Here is a 27051-nt window from a genome sequence, read left to right as displayed (position 1 = left end):
CAGCTCCAGCTTCGACACACGAAGTGTAGACTTCCGTATCCCGAGATCTACTACCGTACTATGAATGGTGAAATGGCGGAACTTACACTTACCCCAAGAAACACGCAGGCTATATAACCAGCACCCCATTGTGTGTGACGTACCAGTTTTTGCCACTTGGGCGCGCATTTTTTGTCACGGTCTATTTTATTGTCATTTTAACATCATTGTAGTTGTCATCATCACTGTCATATTCGATTCTTTCTCCTATTTTTTGCTCACCGGCTTGAACGCCGCCACGCGCCGTTATTGACTGCATCGAGCACACAGCGCGACAGACGTTAAGAAAAGAAGCACGAAAATTGCCGCGGGTCGCTACAAGACGCGACCCCCGAATCAATAGTTTGTAACGATCCATTTAGTCCGCCATTCTTTCGCCGTCTGGCCCGGACGTCAACGCACTGCCACTGTCGGCCCGGGATCAACCACTATACTCGGAGCGATGGACAGATGAAAATTGAAATGGATCATTACAAGATGCGGGCATCGTTGATCGCAGTCGACTCAAGCCACACTTTGATCCTGGCGTGTCTAGCCCCCTGCTCATTACCGGCATGCCTTTGTGGCATGCATGTACGTTACGGCATGCCGTTATCGCGACGACCTTGCCGTTACCGGCATTGCAGACATGCCTTGCGTGGCTAAAGGATCCGTCTGTAGCTAACAACATCCTCCTACTCTTAATATATTTCTGAAGTTCCCGTAAAACTAAAAAAAAAAAAAAAGTATTCGTCAGTGCGCTTGCGCCAAGTTCTGACACACCGTGCCCTGTTTTACTTCTTTCTTTCCTTTTTGCGTACCAGGAACAGAGTCCTGTCTGGCTCTCTCATCCTCAATCTGACAAGGACGCCCCTACGTTCAGCGACCGGTATAGAAAACACCAAGGTAACGTGAATACTTTACGTTCGGCGCGATCCACTTGTGCAAGAGTGTGTTTTTTTTTGTTTGTTTTTTACGAGTGCAATCGACAGGCAACTGCGAGATGAAAGCCCACGAGCGTGTACATGAGTGCTTTACGGGACGAACACCTCGGGACACAAATAGCGTAGGCGGTTGCTTTTGCAGACCGAGAAATTAATTCCGACACTGGAATGCACTTTAAGTATGTGTCTTACGGAGCCAAGGGTACCGAGGCGGCGTACATGACATTCCTCGAAGTAGACTGCGCCTCATAGTTCGTGCTTGCAGATTGCAATTTAGTGGATCGCAGATTGTAGCTTACGATTAGTGATTGGCTGCAGAGTGACAAGGAATTCGAACGATCGAAAGTATTCCAATTTTATCGTATTTGAGCTCTGAAATCACGCTGCACTGAAATATTCGATAATCGGGTGTTGAAGTTTGGGCTCCAAGAAATTACAGACTGCTCGGAAATACACATCAAGTTCCAGAGTGAGTCTCCAGCGAAAGTCCTGTAAAATATTGTAACAAGTTCACATAAGCTGTAAACTATCACATTTGTCTGCGTCAGATGTTCTAAGAGGTACGATTTACAAAACCGAAATATCTGTTTTGTTGATGCAGATTTTCGAAATTGTAAACTTCGTGCTTCAATTCTTTTGTAGCGTGCCGATTTCGGACAATTTCTTTTTTTTTTTAATTTTAAACGTATCAAGTCCCAACTCAAAAGTCTAGCATTGCCATTTGTTGGGCGTATTGGTAAACTGACTTGGAAAGCATAATTTAGCGCCAGCGGACAAGGACTCAAGGAAGACGACACCACAGTGCGCATTGTGGTGTCGTCTCCCTTCTGTCCTTGTCCGCTGGCGCTAAAATTTGCTTGCCAAGTCAAAAGTCTACTTCCTATACAGTCGCTAGAATTTAAATTTCTAAGGCTTCCCAAGGGCAGCTGCTTTGTTTGGCCCTATTAACAAACGCCGAAACTGTTCGTACGAGGGTGTTCTTTATTTGTACTGTCGTGCGCGTATGTTACGTGACATTCTTTTTCCTTAATTTTTTTTTAAAGAGAATAGCTTTCTTTTGCTCTTTCGGCCTTTTTTCATGGTGGTCAGTGGTTGGCGGTGGGTCGTCGGACACCCACAGCCGCTGCGAGAAAGGCGCCGATGCTTTGAGTAAGGTTGCCTGCTCTCGCGAAAAACCGTTAACTTCGAGAGGTGCGCGTTACCCCGCCGAGCGCTGAACGCAGACTATATTATAGCCCTTCTCCCTTCCCCCAGTGTAGGGTAGCTAACCATGCTCTTGACTGGTTAACATCCCTGCCTTCCTTATCTATCTCTCTCTCTCTCTGGGAGATGCACCCGCTGCCGCGTGAGGGCGTTGTGTGCGCCCGAAGGTCCAGATGCTGTGGTGGAGCGCTCCGGAAGAACAACACTCCTATCTCTCTCTCTCTCTCTCTCTCTCTCTCTCTCTCTCTCTCTCTCTCTCCCTGTGGAGCAGCGGGAGAGGAGGACGGCAGTCGGCTTGCTCACCGGCGCTCGAGCCGCTGGCGACAACACACGTCAGACGAATAGGCTTACACGTATAGCCAGCTATACTATACCGCTGTACATACGTGCTAGTTAACGGCGCTGTTGTCTAGGGAATTTCACAACTAAACAACCTTGATATCTACATTGCGACAAAAAAAAAAAGCACTTTCAAGCGCCAAGTTCCTTCAATAAGAAAGCGAATAGCATTCTCGGAGACATCAGCTGTTCGCTTGCATTTACAATCATCGTCGATGGTGCTGCGTATTTTTTTTTTTTTCGTTATAGGTTTGAGCGTTTCTTGGTAAGGTCGCCGTGTTGTTTTGATGGTTGGTAGCAATGGTGTTGTGTATGTGCATTGATTATTCTACTGCGGAAACTATCTACCTATAGGTGCTGAAAGGAGAGTAACTATATACCAATTTTTCATGAGGGAAAGAATAGCCAGCGGCGAATTTGTACGCCGAAATCTCCGTATTTAACACGTAAAAAAACAATAGAACTGCAAATGAAGAAATTAGTCGAAGACAGGGCTTTAAAAGAGAAATGAAAGAATGGGCTCTACTCGCGGACATGTTTCGAGGGAACAATGACAACTTTCTTTAGCGATGAAGCGAAAGGTCCGGAGGGAAAGCACGCGTAAGTAAGGGTGCTCCTGAAAAAAACCAAAAAGGAATTGCCACGTTCTCATGCGCGCTGGTTTAAGCTGGAGAAGAGAGGACATAAACAACTTATTTACAACAGCAAAAATAAGACAAAATGAACCAATAAATGTTGAATTGCACTTTCTTTTTTTTCGGCCTTGTATTCCTTCCGCATTTGCGCAAATACGAAACCGTCACACGTGGAAAAGCCGCGCTGCGATTCCACTCCCGTATTTGTCCCAAGAAACCAAAAGCGCTGTCGAACGCTGCCGGAATACTTGGCGTATACGGCGACACGCGCACAGCTAGAAGTTGATGTGGTAATCGTTGTAGGGTACAAGATGAAAAGTCTGAGAGCGTTGTAGAACGAAGAGAAGATGGTGATGTCTGAGTCGTAAAAGGAAGAAAAAAGGTGCCGTGCGCACAAGCTGCTCGTCTTCAATGGACGACACGCCACAGGAGCGGGCTAAGTGCCCCCTGAGGCAGCCATCGCGCAGCGGTGTGCCCTCCGCACGGCTTGTACGACCTGTGCCAAAACGGGCACCCGCCGCTTCACGGCGTGGAAAGTCGTTGCGAGAGTTTGCGACGCGAGGTACGATAGAAACGAGCCTCCCTTCTGGGTCGACTGTGTACTACGACGTCTCTTTGTCGTTGCAGGCAATGAAAAAGAAGGGAGGGCTGGAGAAATTCTGCAGCGATGACAAGCGCGTGAGACCGACGTGAACGCGTTTTGAAAGACGTCGATGAGTCGATTTTAGATTTTTTGTTGTTTTAAAGCGGCTGCGCAGAAGTGACTTCGAGGCCTCTCGAACGTCGTACGGCTCGCCGTACGGAATTCCAGGTGCGGCTGTGCTAAGAGAGAATGCTTTTCTTTTACGACACTTATACCCCCGTATTCAGAAATGTGTCTTGAAGCTCATGCTTGACTTTATATAAATGACGTCATGGTGCGAACGCGCACAAGATGCTCATTGCGTTTCTTTCGGTGCGTTCACGACAGGTATCATTTAAACCAAGTCAGGCATGGGCTTTAAGTTCAGATGCATTTCTGAATACGAGGGTTATACTCTTGGCAGTCTCGTGGAGAACGACGCGAATACAGTTGATAAGCTGCGGCAATGCGTAGCACGCACACCATATTAAACTCTGTACACGATGCGATTTCATATTTAAAAGGATCAGTTACGGGACTCTCGTTCGACTCCTATAACTCGCCTCGATGCCCGTTCAGCCCTAACCGTGGTAGCGTTTACACCAACCCGACGACCAGTTTTCGGCCTGAAAGCCGACCCGACCCGACTTCGTCGGGTTGATGTGAACGCTTCAGAAGAACAACCCTCACAATCGCACCTCATTTCATTCACCTGGTATAGGCGTGGCTACAGAAACAAACCGCGCTTACAGAGCATTCAGGTTTTTGCATGTGCATTTTTTTAGTGGCCTTTTTCATTTAGTTAGTATATCTTGAACGCTCGCAAAATTGCTTAGTCATAACATGTGCATTTTAAAGCGTTACACATCTTTTTTCTTTTAATTTGTTGTACCGCCTTCTGCGGGTCATTACACTGCGCATATATTGCCTTCAGGAAAAAAAAAATGTCGAGGCCTTTCATAATATTGTTTCTGTTCGTGTACATATATAGACAAATTCAAAGCTCAGGAAAGCCTCCAGAAGGCAAACGTAAGTCATTTATAACCACGTAATCGTGTTCGCAGCGGGCAGAATGATGAAAAGATATATACATCCCTTGTGACTCTTATACTTGACTTTGGTTTGTCGTCTTTTTTCTTTTTCGAGTGATCTACTCTTGCCTGCTGCAACAGGTCTGACAAAGACGCCGGAGATATGCTGATAACGATGAAGGTTGTTTATGAGTATTACGGCGCAGCATTAATGTTCGGAGTTGCGAAATAGAAAAAAGCAAAAAGGAATGCTTAGCACGATAAACTGCGCAAACCTAAAGACGTGCTTGCTTTCACTTCAATATATATATATATATATATATATATATATATATATATATATATACATAGATATATATATGTATATATGGAAGATGGCACAATTTTAATTGCTGAGCTCTCTTGCTCGAAGAGGCCGACATCGCTTGCAGAAGAAACAGACAGACACGCCTGATAGACTAACTAATAAAAATTAACTGGCAAGCCTTTACACTAATTATTTTACTGCAAATATTGCAACTTACAATTCCGCAACTTACTTGTCCGGCAGTTTGAAGACAAGCGCTCCCAGAATGTGCGACGAAATGCACTGGTGTTCCAGTTATTTTTCTCCTGAAATGGATAGAAAGAAATCTTGTAAAAAAAATTAAGCTGAACGATTAACAGCGAGTTTTACAGCAAGTTTGACGGCACTTATTTCAGAAGTGAGGAAAGTTCTAAAATTAGTCCCAAGTGGATGTCATCGGTCCACCGACCGAAACTGTTGGGTAAATAAGCAAAATATAACCGCGAAGTTATCTATATTAGTTCAGAAGATTGTCGTCTGCATTTTTCCGCACTATTGCCACTTCTGCATATGATGGAGCAAAAGAAGCCTCATCGTGCAGGGAGGTAAACTCAAAGAGATATATCCCGTTTGCTACCCTAGACTAAGGAAGGAGGGTACGGGCGGACAGCAAAATGGAATGAAAAGCAAAGAAAGCACACGCACGAAAGAAAACGGGGAAATGTCGAAGTCGTCCAAATAAATGACATCAACGCAAAAAGCTTAACAGCACCTTATCGCATTTTGGTGCGGTGACCGTGTATAAGAACGGCATTCCAGCGTCGTCTGCTCCGAACACGGCCGTTCGTCTGGACCAGCTTTGCTGGCAGGGTCGCGAACGACCATCTCCATTGTATATAGACAGCACATCGGTAAAAAAATAAATTAAAAAAAACGCATTATATCGCTTCTTTGCTGCCGCAATCTTAACAAGACACGACTGCAATAATCCAGACAAGATAAGGACGGGTTAAGTAAGCGGCAAGTCAGCTTTCTATAATGAGGCCTAGAATGGGCGAACTTATCTGGCGGGTCGATACAGGTAGGACATGTTGTCAGTTCGCTAACTAATCCGGTTCCCGTGTATATATGCGCCCTTGAGCAGGAAAAAGGAAGAATGGATACTACGACGCGCAAGGATGCTTCCAGCCTTATCACCGAATGTGCAAATACTACGCCCTTCTTGATCGCGCTTGGTTACGCCAGTGGCGAGCAGATCAAGTGCACGGCGTTGCTTCCAAGGAGGAGGCGATTTGCATTTCTCGCCGGCAAACCAACCTGCGTGCGCTCTTGTTTATTGGCCGAAGTATTGAGACACACACATACGTATACCGAGTTTTGCGAGCCTTTCCACGCACGTACGTGCACCGTGAAACCCGATCTTAAGCTTACGTTGCACGTTATTCGCTTACTGCGCATCTTTCTTCTTGTTAAATTAAAAAAAAGAAAAATACACTATGTGGGACTTCGCTCCTCTAGCGAACATTGAATAATATAAGCAATAAACAACTTAAGATCACGGGAAAGCGTACAAAGGTAAGAGGCAATTCTACCACCAAGCACGAGCAGAGCTGCGCGACGCAGCGTGGAGATATGCAAATGCGAAACGCTTCGAATCTGTAATCGCACGCAGCGTTAGTCAAACTAAATGCTGCGACGAGCTGGCTGTAATAGACAGTTTAGAATAGCGTTTGTCTCCTTATGCATGTTAAACGCAAGCATCATTGCAGGACATTACGGTGCGCGTCCCTTCAAGACTTTTAGTTTAACGTGCGGTAGTAGCGCAAACTCAAAGAGTACGTTAGAAGACAGGGCGCCGTCTGGTGCCTCGTGCCAAACGTATCCAAGGCAAGGCAATTCATTAGCAACCGTACTGTTGTTGCTATGGGGACGCGTCTTGTTTAGGCTTACGGACGCCGGAATCGCCGAACGATCTCAAAAATTGGAGACACTATGCATTCATAACTAGCGTTTCAGGTGAGTTTAGAGGAAGCGAAAGTTCATTTTAATAGTTACTGGCGATGAACAAGTCACGAGAATTCACGGTGAAGCGGGAGCCATGAGTGCCGCCATGTTCGACAGTGCCATTTCTTAGCTTCAGTAAACATTACGAACGTTAAACTCACCAAATAACGTACGTTATCATAGCGGACGTAAACCGCAGAAACTCAATAACGTTCGGAGCATGCGCATTGAGGGCAGCGCCATTTCTTTACGTGCGTGATGCGTTTACGTTCGGTTGCAAACGCTTAACTAAAATTGTCTAATGGTCCATGGCAAAAAAAACAGCGCTGAGTTTAAGCTGCGTTTCCAGGGCATGTGTCCTACTATAAGCATCAGCGAGGAACACAAGTTTGCCAGCGAGATCCTTAAGGAGGCCCTCGGAACACGAATTTGTAATGCCGAAAGCCCTCGTTATAACAATGTAGCTTTATCCGAAATATCGCTTTATTCGAAGCTTTCAGTGTTACTGACAGTGCAGGACACACGACGACAGTTTGCACTTCTGCGGACCAACCTTCCGAGGCAGAGGGCGTCTCAGAGGTAACCCCTTCCCGAGGTTGCAAGTCCTTGATACTAAATGTATCCCGTGATGACAAGTTACATACGAGGCAGCTTTTAATGGAAGTCAGCAGAATTTCGCTTCTGTCAGTTCAATTCAATTCAATGTGGCCACTGTCGAGTGCTTCTTTGTTTCATTCTACGTTTGACGAGCTCCCACGTTGTCGGAGTTTACGTACCGCATTATTGTATTTTATAGCTTCTCCGCTTTTAATGAAATCCCGCCTATATCGAAGTCAGTTTTACGTCCAGATGATTTCGTTATAACGAAGGTTCACTATATGCATACCCCCTGTTGCCTGTTCGCACAATCATCCCTTATATCACTCCGTCTCTCCCCTCTTCTCTGAGCAAAATAACAGGCTAAATAAGTTCTATCGCAGGTCGACGGCTAATCTCTCTTACCTGAAAAGCAGTCACTTATAAAAACACATTTGACTCGGTGCTCATAAAGCTTTCGTATTTTGCGAACAGCAGATTAATATGCCGGTGTAGTACACAGAATCAATTTAAAGCGGTGCGGCTTGAATATTTCTCGGGAATTCCTGCTATCACACGTGCATCGCGGTCCTGAAAACGGATTCAGCCCCCTACGTTTGCCTCACGTACGCCGCAAGGTGCCACCCGTATCTGCCTCTACCATATATTCAAAAAAAAGAAAGAAAACGCAAATCTAAACGTTTCTCGTCCGGCTAGCTGAGAAATGACGTAGAACTGATACGGGATTCATGGAAGTTCCCAAGTAGTTTTACGGGAATAAACTTTCAACTGTATGAGGCAACTGGGCAGGGGTGTATGCTGGCATTGTTGCAGTTTCAGTCGAATTGCACTGCTTTTGTGGGGCGCACTTTGGAGATGAACAAACATTGCGCATTGTTTCGCGAATTAGCATGAACAACGCTCGGGGTTTATTGCAGACAGATATATATATATATGGGTCATTCCATCTCAAGTGTACTCGGTGTTTTATCGACCATCTGCGATTCTGCTGAAAAAAATCATGGTGCTTTACCTCAATGTGGGAAGTAATTATTTAAGCGATTTTTCAGAAAAAAAAATTTTCTAATGCCGTGAGGACGCTTTGAAGGTTGCGCACACAAGTGAAACTATGCCAGGCAGAAAAATTTCTACAAAGTTATTGCTTTGACCTGCTACTGCGAATATTTTTTTAAATTGTCGTCAGATGGTACTCTTTCGTGTCTATTGTCGTTTATTACTTTCTATTTTAATTTACATAATTTTTCGCCGTAAGAAAAAGTCGACCATTGCCCCTTTTTTAATATTTTTTATAAAAAAAAGTAAGATTTACATGAGGAATATATTAACAATAGGGGCTTGGTATGTGCGTATACTAGATGATAAAAATATTCTGATGAGAAATGAAACCTAAACTTTCGCTTAATGTCATGCTAAAAATGTAAAAAATTACGTTCTGACTCAATTTGTGGCTTCATTTTCGCAATGTAGCGTTCCAAGTAAAAATATGGCATAGTCGGCATTGCATAGTATGCTTTGCTGTCTATCTATGTACAAAGATTTAAAAGATTAAATTTTGTTTTAAGCGAGAAAAAAATTTTTGAACTGCACAATCACAACGTTGCGCGGAGCATCTCTTCGCTTCGCCTTCACTGCATAGCACGTCGGTCGGCGTTTCAGTCTGGCTCATTTTACGTGTTTCTTCTTTTTCTTCTTGAAGACGAGGTCTTCTTTGCGACTTCAGGTTGATTTGCGGTTCGTGGGGACTGAGTTTCGGGCCATTGTCACCTTGTAAAATTAGATAATTGCAGGCCTATTTCTTGTCCTACGTGCACTAGAAGGCCTCCAATTATCTAATTTTACAAAATGACAATGGCCCGAAACTCAGTCCCCACGAACCGCAAATCAACCTGAAGTCGCAAAGAAGACCTCGTCTTCAAGAAGAAAAAGAAGAAACACGTAAAATGAGCCAGACTGAAACGCCGACCGACGTGCTATGCAGTGAAGGCGAAGCGAAGAGATGCTCCGCGCAACGTTGTGATTGTGCAGTTCAAAAATTTTTTTCTCGCTTAAAACAAAATTTAATCTTTTAAATCTATGTACATAGATAGACAGCAAAGCATACTATGCAATGCCGACTATGCCATATTTTTACTTGGAACGCTACATTGCGAAAATGAAGCCACAATTTGAGTCAGAACGTAATTTTTTTCATTTTTAGCATGACATTAAGCGAAAGTTTAGGTTTTATTTCTCATCAGAATATTTTTATCATCTAGTATACACACATACCAAGCCCCTATTGTTAATATATTCCTCATGTAAATCTTACTTTTTTTTATAAAAAATATTAAAAAAGGGGCAATGGTCGACTTTTTCTTAGGGCGAAAAATTATGTAAATTAATATAGAAAGTAATAAACGACAATAGTCACGAAAGAGTACCATCTGACGACAATTTAAAAAAATATTCGCAGTAGCAGGTCAAAGCAATAACTTTGTAGAAATTTTCCTGCCTGGCATAGTTTCACTTGTGTGCGCAACCTTCAAAGCGTCCTCACGGCATTAGAAAATTTTTTTTCTGAAAAATCGCTTGAATAATTACTTCCCACATTGAGGTAAAACACCATGATTTTTTTCAGCAGAATCGCAGATGGTCGATAAAACACCGAGTACACTTGAGATGGAATGACCCATATATATATATATATATATATATATATATAAACGGTATAAGAAAGGCAGGGGGGTTAACCGGATGATATTCTGGTTTGCTACACTGCACTGGGGTAAGGGTAAGGGAAAATGAAAGACTGAAATAACAGCAAACAGAAAAATCAAAGAAACGAAAAAAAGAAATGTCGGGAAGGTCACAAACGTCCATGAGAATTACAGTCCCTCCAATAGACCACTCGAACGTAGAAATTTCAAGAGTGCCTTCACTGTCTTGCAGTGCGACGACATTGTAGGACGGCGTTCCAGGACTGTCTACTCCGAAAACGGCCGGTCTGTAAGACGCGTCAGCACAGTCGCGAGTGACCGCCCGTGTGCGCTGTATCGGCGACAATGACAAAGAACATGTTCGATGCTTTGCTCGTTGTCGCAGTGGTCACACGCAGCACTATCCTCCCATCCGATGCGGAAAGCAAACGACTTCGTAAATTCGACGCCAAGCCACAGTCGGTTGTCTCGGGCCGGGGCAGTCCCGGCGGAGCCTGAAGTTGCAGACAGGGGTCCAGTCGATGTTGACGTGTGTGCTGGAAACTAGGTGCGTTCCACAACGATTGTGAGGCATCGTATGCAAGCACTCCAAGTTGCGCCGCTGCATCTGTTCTTGACAACGGGATTGGTGCCTGCACGTCGTCTTCATGAGCAGATCGAGCAGCTTCATCGGCAATGTGGACAGCAGTGCGGTGTCGAGGACGGGAAGAACAGGCAATCAGTATCCGACCTACGCGATTAGGCATAAAGGCCCACAGGCTTGTTTTTTTTTCACATGTATTAATGCAAGTTCAATTGGTCGTATCGGTAACTTACTTCTGATAAAAGGCGAATAAACGTTCGAGTTACATTGGCGCTATTACTGGTTACGCGTTACCTCTAGCAGTGGGCATTGCTGTGCGTGCTTAACAGTTGCCCAGCCTGCTGAACGTGTTCGCGACGAACCGTGGGAATGTTTGTCGTGTCCGCCTGCAGATAGATACGCGCTAGCGGAAGTGCTCCACAGGTGGCTTTTTTTCCCGTCTATACGGAGATTATCTGTCGATAAAACCACGCGCTTTGAGGAAGACTAGTGGCGAGTGCTCGCGCTGTACCCCTTGCCGTGCCGCTGTGCGTGTGTGTCTCGGCTCTATGCAAATAACAGCCCGCGCTAATGTCGCCCTTGGCGCAAGACTGCTGCACGTTGAACGAAGTTGGTTGGTTGGTTGGTTGGTCGGTCGGCCGGTGGTGGCTCTGCGATGCGTGACTGCAGCATGCAGAGTAACTTCAACTTCGGTGATTAACCTCTCCGCGTCGACGTTTTGAGCCTACCGTGCACTGACCGCTGTTTAGAGGAAGCATTAGCTCGGGGACAACTTCGATCCCCCATTTTTTTTTTGTCTGGAAATATATGTGTCCTCAGTTTATAGCTTTGTGATTCTTGTTTGTTGGTACGTATGTGTCCGCCTTGTTCCACGTGACCGTTACTGAGTGCCTGGTGTGCAGACTTCCAGAAATGTAAATCAATGTTTTTTTTATGTTATGTGTTATTCTTTATGTTATGGTATGTTATGCTATGTTACGGTACGTTATGCTACGCTATGCTATGTTATGTTATGTTGCGTTATATTATGTATGGTATATTGTAAACGGCCATATTATAGAATGTGAGCATAATTTTTTTTTGTTGATGTATATATGTCTGTGTGTGTATGTTATATGTCATTTCTCACGCGCCAGTACCAAGACCGCCAGGCTGTTCTTGAGCACGTTAATAAAACGGATTGATTGATTGAATAATTTATTTATTTATTCATTGATTGGTTGATTATAAGCACATGTAAAACGAAGAAATGCTCTCGTTAGACGACCGTTGGATCCAATAAATTCGAAGGACCGTTGTTGCATTTACGAGAAAATGCTGATTTCTACAGACCGTAGTAAGCAGAATTCTGGTTTAAGGCCTCACATATTCTATTGAGAAATTGCCCAGAAATCGGGAGGTAAAAACAAATAGTCGAGCGAAACGTTTACAAATCCGTAACTCTCTAGCAAAACCGGATATCGTGCTCCTGTAAAATGTATCTGTTAGAGCATCTAAAATGCACAAATGTGGCATGCCAGTTTACAGTTTACGCCACATTGTCACAAATCCATACCAGGATTTTGGAAAGGTCCTGTTCCTAAATTATAGTTGTATATTTTGGTTGCATCAGTTTACATCAGTCTTGTACGCGATAATTGTCTAAATAGGTGCTGTCCACAGAATTTTAACATCTTTTTTCAATGCTGAGTTACAGAGTTGTAGATTCCTGGGTATCTCGTTTTTCTTTTAATTTCGCAATTTTCAAGAATTTTTGCGAGGACATCGGTGGTCTGAATAAAACGAAACATCCGCTTCTCACAGTCAGCGGGTCTCTTTACCCTTTTGTTTCAAACGCAATTACCACAATCAAAGTCGGCGTGCACCGGTTTCCGAGGAAATCGATTTCCCCGCTGCCACGTGCTTAGACAGCGAGCCCCCGAAAGTGAAAGTCTGTACCCCTCCGGACGTTAACTGCCGACAGGCGGGCTGGCAGTGGCTGCGAAACTTTCGACAGAGGCTGCACTCGCTTCTCCGACGGTCAACCCGGACTTTAAGTTGCCGCTGCGGCTGCGTTAACTTGGCGTGTGGCCCAGTCGCAGTGGGAACGCGACTGCGAAATGACCCAGATGCATCGAAATGCCAGCCGTTCGGCGCGCTATTGCCATTCAAGGAGCGCATCCTGAGCTGTCCCGGCACAGTCGATTCAGACATATAAACGGCGGCACTTTGCAGTCGGCAAATGTCGGGCGCAAAGTACATACAAACGGTATGCGCTGACGGCGTTAACGTTTTACCATATTCCGAGCGACTCGTGGAACACGTCCTTCACATTGTACGGGGAAACTGGTTTTCTTCTTCTTTTTTTTTGAATCGCACAAATACCTCACGTCCGGACGAAGAGACTGAAATTGCGGCCGAAGACGTTGTTTCGAAATGTTAAAACTACCAATTCTCTTCGTCGCTTATCCCTGAACAAACGTCCGGAGAAAAAAAAAGGAACAAGAAAAGATACTCAGCGTCGCGTGGACTGCCTGGCGAAATTTTTTTTTTCCACGAGATAAATAGCATTTTTCTGACGAAGTGAACAACGCCGTAAGTATTGCGCGAACTGCTCTGAACCACTTGTACTTAACAGGGAAAGGTGCATTTAGTGACTGCGCTCGCGCTAGTTTGTCACAATGATATAACGTACGCGACCCGTTGCAACTGTCCGACCCAACCTGCTCTCTCCTTTGTCCATGTGTCACGCGTTGCTAGGGTTGTCGCAATTCAAGACGCAGCTCATCGTGCGAACTTGGCTAGCTTGTCATCCTCTTCTAGGTACGGGGGGGGGGGGGGGACGTGATTTAGATTTTAGCGGCACACATTCATGACGACGTTATGATTTATCTGTACACTTATAACGACGTCATGAAATTGATTAGCAGTGGCCATAAACATTTTTAAACAAGGAATGTAGAAGCTGCAGTACGCCTACCACACGAAGACACGTGTCAGATCGCAGATATTCATGCAGTGTTACGCTGACGAACGTGAAGGGACAGGACGCGGACGTACGTAGCGCAACGTACGTCCGCCTCCTGTCCCTTCACGTTCGTCAGTGTAACACTAAGCGCAATATAATCATGAACGTCCACCAACTAGCCCCCCGTTCATTGCTTTACTAAATCGCAGATATGTCTGCGTGGTATCGCATAATTTCACGCTGGCTGCTTCCCTCCGGTGAACTTATTACGTTACTCCACTGCCGGACATGGCCTCCATGATCCCCTGTGGATCATCTGTACCGCCTGCGCGCCGCCCAGACGATGGTGTTCGCAACAAGGCGGCCATAACGCCGTTTCCGGTGTCTGTAATCGCAGAAAGCCTTGCCTTCGAGACTAGTTTTCTATAGCTTAAAGGAACTGTTAAATGGATTGACAAGCGATATTTAAGGATCTAGTCCTTTATGGCGCAACGCAGAGCAGCCACTCGGTAGCGTTTACACCTGCAGCGGTCACTTCCAAACGCGCGTGGATATCTTGTAAGCATATTTCTTTTCCGATATGAGCAGCCTCTAAAAAAGTAAGAGTCCCTCCTCCGGCAACGCTGAGAAGTGAGAGCGATGTCGATAGCCCGCTTCGCAAATTGTGAAAGCTGCCCACCGTTCTGCCTTCACAGGAGTAAGTGCAACAGTGGTTAACCCCTTACATTGCGAGCTTTTCAACCACCTTTGAAAATAAAAAAGCAGGTACAATAAGTTTGCGTTGTCGTGCAGACCTTTCCTATATTTGAACAAGACGTAATTTTTGAATCGGTGGAGAAACGGCAATGGCTATACCGCTGTTATCGCTGTCGCTGTGGAGAAGTTGTAGATGTGTCTTTGTTTGATGGGCATAGAACTTGTCGGTCTGGTTACTACGCGTTCTGCTTGAAAGAAATGGCGCCAATAAGGACGACATGTGACACAACCGACAGGGCAGGTGTCTGTCAAGTCTTTTGGGTCGGCTTCTTTTGTGCCTTTGTTCCAGGATGAATCCTTGGCAGGTCATCTTTTTTTTTTCTCGTTTTAATACTCGTGGGTGTTTCAAGACTTGTGGTGATAGTGGCATGGTCGACCGTAGATCGATACCAACTACGTATTTTGCCATCCTGATTAATTGATTGCGACTTGATAACGTTTCCGCGACTGTTCGAAAGGGAACAGCGCTTCAGCCGAGCCTTCCGGCAACATAATGACAAAAAAAAATAATAATGATAAGAGAGAGAAAGTCCAGACGCCATCACTTCCGTGATCGCTTGTAACCAGACCCATGAAGTGACACGTACACCGATTCGAATTATCATAAATGTCGTGCTTCGAGATAAAAATAGCGAGGCTCCTTTCTAGACAATAAATAAATAAATAAATAAAGGGTGTGCCTCCACACTTTTTTAACAGCGTCAAGGGAAAGAACAAATTCTGTTGGACAACTGCTGAATTAAAGAAATCCGAGTGTATTAATACCCATACGTGATGTGCCACGGTGGTTTTCAATTAAGGCTCGCTGCTTTAATCTATTACTTATGCACTGTGCGACGTAATACTTACAGTGTCGTGACAAACAAGTTATGCAAAAGCGCTTACGCAAACGGAGCTCCATCGGTGCTGTTTCCGCGCCTGGCACTGAAATTCAAAGTTTCTCGCTCAATTGATTCCGGGCAAGAAAGTTTTCCTGATTACCCAGTGCGCTGAGTACAAGTGACGCAGTTAGGCGAAGAACGTACGCCGGGTGTAGAAGAGCCTAAATGAAGTCGAAGAAAGCTGCACAGGACACAACCGTCCAAGGACGACACGTAGTTCTTGGTACGCGACTGAGTGTGCCGGCCGATCCGTATGAGGTCTGAAGGTCTACGTGAAATAACGGTTTCACCACGTGGGTCGTACGTGGCGCTGTCGCAACTTGATGTAGAAACGTGTCGGGACGGCGTGGTCTTACTTTCGTTTCTATTAATGCCTCTGAATTAAAATGTAGTCGTAGAGTTTCCGAGAACGGAATCGCCGCGTAGCCGCTCGCGCTGTCAACTTCATCTCGCGCAAGCGCCTTGTCCAATACGTTCCAAAGACGTATCGTTTGGCTAGGCTGTTTAATTTTGCTAGTTTTGCACGGTCTGTACACTCGGCCGCCACAGATCCAGGCAGTCAAATATTGTAAATTTCGAAAAAAAGAGCAGATATGAACATTTTTATAAGAAAATTTAAATCGTGGGGGTTTACGCGCCAAGACCACTTACTGATTATGAGGCACGCCGTAGTGGGGGACTCCGGAAATTTGGACCACCTGGGTTTCTTTAATGTGCATCTAAATGTAAATACATGGGTGCTTTCTCATTTCGCCCCCGTCGAAATGCGGCCGCCGTGGCTGGGATTCAATCCCGCGACCTCGTGCTTAGCGGCCCAACACCGTAGCCACTAAGCAACCGCGGCGGGTAACATCTTTATAGGTAACCAGCCCTATTTAACCTGAGAAATGATAAATGTGCCCGAAATAACGCTGATTACAGCCAAACAGTGCTGATGTGAGCGCTAAAGTTTAAGTCAACTTGATGTTAAGTCTACACGAACCGAGCAAATGTAACGGTGGCGCTAGGCGTCACGTTCCAGAATGTATACGATGGCGTTGAAATTGGGCGTTATATTGCCTCTGCAGATTTTAATAACATCGATGCGTTTAATAACACGCGGCACTTGCGGTAACTTTAGGAAAAGCGAGCCGCTTAACTATAGAAGTGTGAGCACGCGCACATTCGTAAGCGCAGTACCGCGCTTACACTGTAAAATAATTTACACCCCTAAAAGTAAAAAAGGGTGTAAATGTGTCTATAACTCCCACCCTTAGGGTGTGATTTATGTCACTGACATCCTAAGAATGGGAGTTCTAGACACATTTAATCCCTCCTTCAGTTTTAAGGGTGTAAATTATTTTACAGCGTACGGCACTAGCCTTCAGATGGAAACACCTTGCTCGTTTTCTGGCTAGGACAGCGCGCCCGTTCCACTGCGTCAACCAACCTTGCTAGGCGGACCCATCGATAGAATAGAGGACCGAGTTATTGTACTGCAAACCTAGCGGAGGGGGGGAGGGGGCGTTCTTTCGCGGGATGTGCTGAACTTCATCACGGGTCAGAAGTGATGACTGCGTTCGGCAACACAGCAATGGAAGCTGCGAGACGAGGATTCAAGGCTGCGATTTCAAGTTTTCGCCGACGAATTTGCGGCACGTTTCATGTACGCGATTTGTGTTTCGCAAAAGTACGACTGATTTCTGACGCCACAAAAAGAAAAAGAAGAAAAGAAAAGGTGTGTCGGAATCAGGGACATCATCTACACGCACGTGTACCACTAACAAAAGTCAGTAATCATGTTTCTTTTTTGCATTGCAAGGATTTTCCTTTTCAAGGGGTTAAGCCAAGAAGAAAGTGAGCTAGAAGAAAATCAAGAGACTGAAGCATTGTCTAGATTAAAGCAACACCCACCAGTGACTCAATGATAATTAAATTGTTGAAAGTAAAGTTACATGTTAAAGCCATGAAACTAAGTGCTGTAATTTCCGTACTACTTTGACCATACTGTATCCGGGATGGCATCACCTTATTTAAGTTCAATGCAAAGGTGATGTTGGGTAAACTAAAATTAAGGTATAAATGGACACGGCCACTCGCACTATTCCGATAAATGCCGCAGTAAGAGCCATTAGAATGTTTCGCATATTAGGGCACGCTAATTTCAGAGCAATCAAACAATACAGTACTGGCAAATGAGCGACGTTTATGGAGAAAAGGCCGGGGCCCCCCTTCCACTGGAACAGACTCCTTTTTGATCCTTCTCCGTAAGTAGAACGATCAATACACCAAAGATGAGATCATCTCGGCTTCACAAAACTACTAAAACAATTTCGATACTTTCAAAACACTTTATCGAATAACTGTTGCATTATACCTGGGCTATTTTGGCCTGCTTACTGGCGTAAGTTTAACGCTGGTGCCGTGGTGTACACTTGTCGAGCCTCGGCGATGCACATCGTCAAACGGCAAACATCGATGTTTAGTGTTCACATTCGTGAAAAACACTTGCACCAGCGAGAAAGAAGGAACGACCGACGCGAGTGCAATGCCACAGAGCAAGCAGACGCCGCACCCCGGCGGCAGCTGCGCGCCACTGCGGCGGCATCGCATCTCCCGGCAAGCTTTTGAGCGGACGGTTTTTCACACCGCCCAATTCCAGCCACCCCGTAACGGGGACGGGAATGCCCTCGTCACGGCCAAACGTGTGACTCACCCACTCGGACCACTTGCGGTCATGACGTCACTCACCTCGCGCCTCGCCCCCCCCCCCTCGCCTCCCGCCCCCCCATCACGGTGTACGTAGTGATGCGCACGTCACTTGACGAGAAGCCGCCGCACGCGCCCACTCAGACTGCGCCAATCATCTACGGCACTCGAGACTGGGGACCGAACCAAGTGCCTAGTAATAGGAAAGCCCGGCAGTCAAGCTCGAACTCAGTCGCTTGCATAAAAGCGTGCAGCACAGTTAAGGACTATAAGGGTGAAGCGGCGTCGATTCTTACGACAATGAGAGCAGCGCACTCAAGCAAAAGGGGCCCAGTGGGACTCGATGATTTATGGTTGGTGAGAATTGGGAAACGTGGACAGAGTTAAGATTTAAAAATAATAATAATAATGCTGTGCACAAGTGAACCTGGCATCCAACGCCCTTCTTATTACGTAATCGGAAATTACGTAAAAGAAAAAAGATTCGTTTTACGGCTGGGACTTTTTAAGTGGAACGCGATTAGGAGCGTGCGGTAGAGCGCCCGCGCGGGAACGCATACACGGCGTCTGCTTGTTTATAGACAAGACGACCGCTGCACGAATAATCTGGCAGCCGGCAAACGAGCGAGCCCACGGGTATGCATTACAACCCGGCGACCTTGAACTTCGGACGTAAAACAAGCGCTGTGCGATGGCGTGTTGGTTGCGTAAATCTGAAGAAGGCCCCGCGAACCGCGCGCAATGTTCTCCTCTCGTCGAGTTCTCTCCGAGCAAGCGTGTGTACGCACGGTTCGCGTTTTAAACGCCCGGCAGCGTGACAGCACCGATGACGGGTGGGCGCGGTCGGCTAACGATGAGAGTGGGCGCGCTCTCAAGCACTTCTGCATGCTTTCTTTTTTTCTTTTTCGCATCTCTTTGTCGAGCGAGGCAGCGGTATACGAAAGCTGCACGTATAGTGCCGCGAGAATTAGTTTAGCGTTTCCGCAAGCGTTTCCGTTTCCGTTAGCTCTCCAGAACTCGGCACTGCAGACGACTTTAACGCGCCAGCATTTACGCAGATCAAAACTCGCCCCTCGGCTCCATGCGGTGCTGTGGCCTCGCTCCCTAAGAGGAGAGAGTGGACTGATACCGGAGGCAGTGCATTAACGAAATCTGGGTGGTCGAGAATGAATGCTCTAGGATGGACCGGTCGCCATTGTAATGCAGAAGACGTGTCCTAGCAAGGATTTCATCCAATGCTATTGCATGAAATCGGTGGCGTTAAAAAGATCAAAACGCGGTGTTCGGCTCCATACGGAGCTATGTCCTGCCTCCTTAAGAGGAGTGAGTAAACCGATACCGGAGGCAGCGCATCAACGAAATCCAGGTAGTCTAGAGTGGACCGACCCTCATTCAAATGCAGAATATGTAGGGTTTCATGCGATGGCATTAAAAAGATCAAAACTCGGCCTTCGGCGATGTTCGGAGGTGAGTATAGGGACCGATCCCGGAGGCGGAGAGAGTGAGGAAGGAGACAGAGCAGATAGAGATGATAACCAGAGAAGAGTCTGTTCATGGCTACATTATGGTAGCGGAAGGGAAATGAGTGCTGGAAAGGTGAGAAACGAAGAGGAAACAAACACGCGTCGACTGCCTGAACTACGAGCCGACTGCAAGCCGTCACAGCCGCTTGCTTGCACAAGCCATATGTGGTTGGCAGTGTATACACTCAAAAGCTTCAGTGGTTCAATTCTGATACCTGTGGCCGGTAAGGACCCGCGGCGCGGTAGCATCACACGTATCAAATCTCGGGCTTCGGCGATGCCGGGAGGTACGCGTCCATGGTGGAGCAAATGGTGGAGCAACTGGTGGGGCGAGAGCAACGGAGCGGGGGAGAGAGGAGCAACGGAGTGGTGCGGCCTAGACAGGCACGTGACAGAACGGGCAGCCGTGGCTGATTGCGCGGGTGTGCTGTGGAAGCACTGGATTGCTTCGAGATTGCGCGGGCGGCCGAGGCGCGCTCAAGATCTCGGAGGCCAGGCTCTGGGACTCGCATCGTGCGCGCTAACCACAAGGTGCACTCTCCGTCCGCCGTTCGACAATTACTAGCCCTGCAGTAAATTTCCAACGTTTTTTTTTAATAGCGTTCGCTACTCTTCTATGACCAACTTACCCGGAGTAAAATTTTGGTGCAGTTGGCCATTAATACGTGCGACGATTCAATTGTTCAAACATTATCATTTCATTAAAGCAACGACTTGTCGGCAGCGCGGTTTGTGGGCAACGTTTACAAATATCATAATCAATAAGCGAGCCTATCACTCGGCAGTATTACACCGCCTTTTCACGACCCACCGCGCTGACTGAGTGGCTGTGACATTCTGCTGCTAAGCAGGAGGTGGGAACTGTGGGAAATGAATTTGGTTGGGAGGGGGGGCGGGTGAAATACAACCGCGCTTGTGTATGCTTAGATTTAGGTGCACATTGAAGAACCGGACAGGCCGCCATTGAAATCTGAACCTGGCAACGTTTAAGGCTATAGAACATTATCTACTGAGGCGAGTCTAGCAGTGCTATTGGAGGAATTAGAGGGCAGTAAATGGGATATAATAGGGCTCAGTGAGGTGAGGAGGACCAAAAAAGCATATACAGCGCTAAAAAGCGGGCACGTCCTGTGCTACCGGCGCTTAGCGGAGAGACGAGAACTAGGAGTCGGATTCCTGATTAATAAGGGTGTAGCTGGTAACATACAGGAATTCTATAGCATGAACGAGAGGGTGGCAGGTCTTGTTGTGAAACTTAATAAGAGCTACAAATTGAAGGTCGTACCGGTCTACGCCCCTAAATGCAGTCATGATGACCAGGAAGTTGAAAGCTTCTATGAAGACGTGGAATCAGCGATGGGTAAAGTCAAGACAAAATACACTATACTGATGGGCGACTTCAATGCCAGGGTAAGCAAGAACCAGGCTGGAGACAAGTCAGTGGGGGAATATGGCGTAGGTTCTAGGAATAGCAGGCGAAAATTATTAGTGGAGTTTGCAGAACAGAATAATATGCGGATAATTAATACATTCTTCCGCAAGAGAGATAGGCGAAAGTGGACGTGGAGGAGCCCGAATGGCGAGAGTAGAAATGAAATAGACTTCATACTCTGCGCTAACCCTGGCATCATACAAGATGTGGACGTGCTCGGCAAGGTGCGCTGCAGTTACCATAGGATGGTTAGAACTCGAATAAGCTTACACTTGAGGAGGGAACGGAAGAAATTGTTACATAAGAAGCCGATCAATGAGTCAGCGGTAAGAGGGAAAATAGAGGAATTCCAGATCAGGCTACGCAACAGGTATTCGGCTTTAACTCAGGAAGAGGACCTTAGTGTTGAAGCAATGAACGACAATCTTATGGGCATCATTAAGGAGTGTGCAGTAGAAGTCGGTGGTAACTCCGTAAGACAGGATACCAGTAAGCTATCGCAGGAGGCGAAAGATCTGATCAAGAAACGCCAACATGTGAAAGCCTCTAACCCTACAGCTAGGATAGAACTGGCAGAACTTTCCAAGTTAATCAACAAGCGTAAGACAGCTGACATAAGAATGTATAATATGCATAGAATAGAACAAGCTCTCAGGAACGGAGGAAGCCCAAAAGCAGTGAAAAATAAACTAGGAATAGGCAAGAATCACATGTATGCGTTAAGAGACAAAGCCGGCGATATCATTACTAATATGGATGAGATAGTTCAAGTGGCTGAGGAGTTCTATAGAGATTTATACAGTACGAGTGGCACCCATGACGATAATGGTAGAGAGAATAGTTTGGATGAATTTGAAATCCCACAACTAACGCCGGAAGAAGTAAAGACAGCCTTGGGAGCTATCCAAAGCGGGAAGGCAGCTGGGGAGGATCAGGTAACAGCAAATTTGTTGAAGGATGGTGGGCAGATTGTTATAGAAAAACTGGCCACCCTGTATACGCAATGCCTCATCACCTTGAGCGTACCGGAATCTTGGAAGAACGCTAACATAATCCTAATGCATAAGAAAGGGGACGCCAAAGACTTGAAAAATTATAGACCGATCAGCTTACTGTCCGTCGCCTACAAAGTATTTACTAAGGTAATCCCAAATAGAATCAGGAACACCTTAGACTTCTGTCAGCCAAACGAGCAGGCAGGATTCCGTAAGGGCTACTCAACAATAGACCATATTCACACTATCAATCATGTGATAGAGAAATGTGCTGAGTATAATCAACCCTTATATATAGCTTTCATTGATTACGAGAAAGCGTTTGATTCAGTCGAAACCTCCGCAGTCATGGAGGCATTATAGAATCAGGGTGTAGCCGAGCCGTATGTAAATATACTAAAGATATCTATAGCGGCTCCACAGCCACCGTAGTCCTCCATAAGGAAAGCAACAAAATCCAAATAAAGAAAGCCGTCAGGCAGGGAGATACGATCTACCCAATGCTATTCACAGAGTGTTTACAGGAGGTATTCAGAGACCTGCATTGGGAAGAATTGGGGATAAGAGTTAATGGAGAATACCTTAGTAACTTGCGATTCGCTGATGATATTGCCTTGCTTATAACTCAGGGGACCAACTGCAATGCACGCTCACTGACCTGGAGAGGCAAAGCAGAAGGGTGGGTCTAAAAATTAATCTCCAAAAAACTAAAGTAATGTTTAACAGTCTCGGAAAATAACAGCAGTTTACGATAGGTAGCGAGGCACTGAAAGTGGTAAAGGAATACATCTACTTAGGACAGGTAGTGACTGCGGATCCGGATCATGAGACTGAAATAATCAGAAGAATAAGAATGGGCTGGGGTGCGTTTGGCAGGCAGTCTCAGATCATGAACAGCAGGTTGCCATTATCCCTCAAGAGAAAAGTGTGTAACAGCTGTGTTTACCAGAACTCACGTACGGGGCAGAAACCTGGAGGCTTACGAAAAGGGTTCTACCTAAATTGAGGACGACGCAACGAGCTATGGAAAGAAGAATGGTAGGTGTAACGTTAAGGGATAATAAAGAGCAGATTGGGTGAGGGAACAAACGCGAGTTAATGACATCTTAGTTGAAATCATGAAAATGAAATGGGCATGGGCAGGATATGTAATGAGGAGGGAAGATAACCGATGTTCATTAAGGGTTACGGACTGGATTCCAAGGGATGGGAAGCGTAGCAGGGGGCGGCAGAAAGTTAGGTGGGCGGATGAGATTAAGAAATTTGCAGGGACAACATGGCCACAATAAGCACAGGACCGGGGTAGTGGCAGAAGTATGGGAGAGGCCTATGCCCTGCAGTGGGCGTAAACAGGCTGCTGCTGCTGCTGATGATGATGATGAAGAAGGAGAACCGGGAGTCGCTAAAATGATTTCGGAGCCCCTGCAGTCTTGCTTCGGGATGACGTTTAAACCCCCGAAATCAATCAATAGACCAACGCTTGCGTGGGTTCAGACGGTGCTAATTTCCTCGTTCGCGAGCAAGGAAACAAGCCTGGCTCTGTGCGTGTCTTCTCTTTTGTTCCCACGTTCCCGGCGCTGCTGGAGATGCACAACTGCGCGCTATAGGCGTCGCCGAGCCCCACAGTAGCACCGCACACGCCTGTGCGTCGCGCGGCGGTGATTAGACACCAGCCTCGGGATTAAAGCCGACGCCTATCGGATGCCCGTCTATGGAGCGCCTATATCAAGCGATCGACGGTCTCGCCCGTAAGCGCTTCTCGCTGTCTACGCTACACCTACAGGCGAAGCGTCAAGAATAAACAAAGAGTGAGCCAGGTTCTTTTTCCGCGCGAAGAAGTATACCGCATTTTCTTTCGAATACGGTGCTGGTGTTGCTTTTTTTCTTTCTTTCCCAAGTTTATGTTATTTATGTGCCTATTAAACGAAAGCTGAGGTGAAAGAGTAAATGAATGCTATATTAAATGGCGAAAAACTCAATTTCTTGTTCGTTCGGCGGCAAAGGGTTGATTACACTAGCCCACGGAACGAAGGCCCATAGTTCCGGGGCTTTCGCGAATCGCGCACTCATATTGCTGCACCGGCACGTCATTGAAGCGTCGTGGATTGAAAAGCAATTGCATGGGTTTTCACCATAAAAGCGTTTCCACAAGTAAGCGTTCTTAAAATTTCTTGAGGTCGAGTCCCTGGTTAACTTATAATGTCATAAAACCTTTCTTTATTAACGAAAGATGAAATAGAATGGAAGAGAGGGCACATATTTGATCATTTTAATCCGATCGCGTTAGAGATAAAGTCCGCGCCTTCGAAAAAAACAAGGTAGTGCTTGTTGAATGCTAGTCAGAGATGGTGTGGACATTTGTTAAGGCGAATCGTGTTTCAGTTCTGTTAAATAATGGCTAGAGAAAAAAAAGTGGGATTACCGCCCCTTCCAATCCGTGAAGATGGTCGAACGGCGAAGCTGTTCACATCGAGGCTGTGTTAGTTACACCGAGTGTTACACCATGCAAGCCAAACTTCGCAAGCAGTCTATATAGTAAATTTCTTCCTTCAACATTCTTTCACCTCATTCTCGCTTTTGCGAGATTCGCGTGGTGAGCATGCTGTAGGAGTGCTTTCTTTTTTGCGGTTCTCCCAGTGTTTCTTTCTTTTTTTGCGCGTGAGGTAGGCCTTACAACGACGATCCCATTCACGAGCCAAATCTCGTTGACGCTCACGGTAGGCAGCTTCTTCGTCAGGAGTAAGTACTACTCGTGGTCTTCTCATAGTTGTAGCTGGGATGGAATGTCATCATCATCATCAACAGCGTCGTCGTCGTCATCATCATCATCATCATCATCATCATCGTCATCATCTTTATGTCCACTGCAGGACGAAGGCGTCTCCCTGCGATCTCCAATTACCCTTGTCCGGCGCCAACCGATTCCAACTAGCATCCGCAGATTTCCTAATTTCGTCGCACCACCTATCTTCTGCCGTCCTCCACTGCGCCTCTCTTCTCTTGGTACCCATGCTGTCACCCTAGTGGTCCAACGGTTATCTAATCTGCGCATTACGTGACCTGCCCAGCGCCATTTTTTTCTCTTAATGTCTATTAGAATATCGTCTATACCCGTTTGCCCTCTGATCCAAACGGCTCACTTTCTGTCTCTTAAAGTTATGTCTAGCATTCTTCGTTCCATCGCTCTTTGGGATGGAATGTGCCGAACCACTAATCCAATGTTCCGTATATTGCGCGCGAGGCCCACCACTGGAGATGTGGGCGCTGCAATCGTTTTGACGATTGACGGCTTTGTGTTCCTTAATGAGGTTACACGCACGTTCGGCTGCGACGGAGAGAACCACGTCAGTGACGGTATGCCCGCTGCAGCCCGCCGTTGTCGGTTGCGTTCGATGTCTCGAGTTTCCTCGGTGGCGTGGTTGTCAGCCCCCGACCGGCACTCCATTTGCAACTCTTCAAAGTTTAATCGCATCAAAATTCGATCTGCCCGTCACTCTAGACACTGAGCGGCTCTACCCCCTTAAGCAATGGCTCACACCCTTGTAAACGTGGCCTCGGCATCACGACAAGAGAGAAGTGAAATTCTACGCTGGAATGACGACCGGAAACGGAGCCAGCTGTGGCAGGAGACGACGGCGCTGGAGCGATTGCTGATGATGATAGTTTTAGCGAAGTCCGGCAACGACGCCATAGGGTCCGCATAAACGGCTTCGCTGTAAAACATCACGGACATTGAGAAGCGGATCAATAGAACCGACTGCTTACCAAGTGTGACCCGATTTCACTTGAGTCTGCATAGTCACTGCTGCGGCTCAATTCGCTGCGGCTTATAGTCACGTCATGCTGTTCCGTACAACTTGGTACTTTGTGTGAATCCAGCTTTAAGGGACGCATTCGTTGCTTTCTTCACAGTGAGGCGACATTATAATGCATTAGCATTAGGATTGTCGAAGTCGAAAAAAAGTGTGAGTGATGTGTGGGATGCAGGCCACGTGGTAGAGGGGAAAGAAGCGCATAGAAAAGCGTTATATATATATATATATATATATATATATATATATATATATATATATATATATATATATATATATATATATAACGCTCTTCTAAGCGAGAAAGACATGTGAAAAAAAAACGAATTTCTTTCTCCTTTCCCATTGATTTACCACTGATGTTTGCAATGGCGGCGGATCAAAACTTCGCTTACAATGAATCATTTCTACCGTCCATGCGATCTGCATGTTTTTGTTTTGTTTTGTTCCTCTCTGTTAATGCCTGCAACCAATAATTAACCGGTGCATGTATTTTATAGCCGATAATTTGTCTTTTTTATGAAAAAAAGACACGCGACGTGGCCGACTGTACACTAAATCGAAATTTAATTAGTCTGTAACTACGAAGGCTTGCTAGAAAGCGGACACAGGATCATCCTAACACCTTGAGTTTCATTCAACAGAGCCTGCAGCACCTGCAAATAACTTACATTTGACACATCGATTGACAGTCCATTATAATTCGTGGTTGAAGGGCGACAGAGAGAGAGAGAGACATTCTTTAACGTGCGCCGGAGTGGTTTGTGTGACTCACACAGGTGCTACATGAAAAGTCACGCTCACATACATAGTACGCAAGTCCAAGACATGAACAAGTATACCTAGCGCAAGCGCACACGGTAACAATCAACTAGTACAGTGCATACCCCTTACAAAAGTCATTATTGAAACTCTGTTGCATTATCATTGACTTCACGCTGCTTCTAATGTACTTTCTATTGAAATACTATTGAGTGTCATACATAATATTCTGCAAGAGTATGGTTTAGGCCACTGTTCTCGGAGGAAGACTATAGCACTTTCGTTGCGCGCAAGCCA

At 46.0% G+C, this 27051-nt stretch overlaps 1 long non-coding RNA gene across 1 annotated transcript in view; it reads right to left on the bottom strand.

The window, feature by feature from the left end:
* Window positions 1-5176: 5176 nt before the first annotated feature.
* Window positions 5177-27051, bottom strand: part of LOC140213293 (uncharacterized) — a 90696-nt gene continuing 68821 nt past the window's right edge. The window contains exon 3 of the long non-coding RNA XR_011890288.1: window positions 5177-5404. This is a non-coding gene — a long non-coding RNA (uncharacterized lncRNA). The remainder of the gene's footprint in view (window positions 5405-27051) is intronic.

This window comes from Dermacentor andersoni, chromosome 9 (assembly GCF_023375885.2).
Source record: "Dermacentor andersoni chromosome 9, qqDerAnde1_hic_scaffold, whole genome shotgun sequence".
In the NCBI taxonomy this organism is placed as follows: domain Eukaryota; kingdom Metazoa; phylum Arthropoda; class Arachnida; order Ixodida; family Ixodidae; genus Dermacentor; species Dermacentor andersoni.
This window is presented reverse-complemented; position numbering and strand designations above follow the sequence as displayed.